Source organism: Egretta garzetta, unplaced genomic scaffold (assembly GCF_000687185.1).
Source record: "Egretta garzetta isolate BGI_Z169 unplaced genomic scaffold, ASM68718v1 scaffold29, whole genome shotgun sequence".
In the NCBI taxonomy this organism is placed as follows: Eukaryota; Metazoa; Chordata; class Aves; order Pelecaniformes; family Ardeidae; genus Egretta; species Egretta garzetta.
The window spans coordinates 900,658-901,535 of NW_009260796.1; the positions used below are offsets into that span (position 1 = coordinate 900,658).

The window sequence follows — 878 nt, forward strand, 5'->3', positions numbered from 1 at the left end:
GCATCCCACCCATCTGGGCACGCTGGGCTCCTTGTCTGTCCTCTTTCACAGAATGACAGAATGGCAAGGGTTGGAAGGGACCTCGGGAGCTCACCCAGTCCAACCCCCCTGCTCAAGCAGGTTCTCCTAGAGCATGTTACACAGGACTTCGTCCAGGTGGGCTTTGAATATCTCCAGAGGAGGAGACTCCACTTTCAAGACTTTCAGCAGCCTTGGAGAGTCCAGCCTGAGGAAAGCACACAGCACCGTGCGCTCCTAACTCCATCCTTGCTTTTAACCACCGAGTAGCTCGTGTAAAGTCCTGCAAGGGGGCGGAGTGGTCTGGGTGGAATAGAAAAGAGGGGTTAAAAGTTGCATTTCGTGCTAGGAGATCCTGGTAGGACACAGACCTGGCTGTGAGGGCAGCTCCTATTTCCATAGGCATCTAGAATGAATGCTGTAATGGTTACAGGACTTCCACAGTGCCACAGATAAAGTGGTGCTCAGTAACAACTATTAAAATGCTCAGCTGTTTAACCATTAACCCTCTCTCTCACCCTGTGGGGTGGGAACCTTGTTTCATCTTGTGCTCTGGTTTCCTAGACTTCAAAAGTAGTTCCAGCCCAGGTGATGGGTTTGGATAGGAGGCATCAGGTGGCGGTGGTGAAGGATGTGCCCCTTGAAGCTGAATGGGAAACATCTGGTGCTTGGTAGCCTGTATTGGGAAGCTGGCATTGGCTGCGGGGAGCTCCGGGCTTAGCTCCTCAACCTTTCCAAATTGTGAGTTTGGTTTCAGAAAACCATCTATTGGCAAGGCAACCCACAGAGTTTAACGGTTAAGGCACGTTGGCTTCAGAGTCCTTGGCCACACTTGTGACGCTCTCCAGGACCTCTTTTTG

General features: G+C 51.6%; 1 protein-coding gene across 1 annotated transcript in view; it reads left to right on the plus strand.

Annotated features, from left to right (window-relative positions):
* Window positions 1–878, plus strand: part of AGRN (agrin) — a 162,893-nt gene that overhangs the window by 45,482 nt on the left and 116,533 nt on the right. The gene's annotated exons all lie outside the window — the stretch shown is intronic.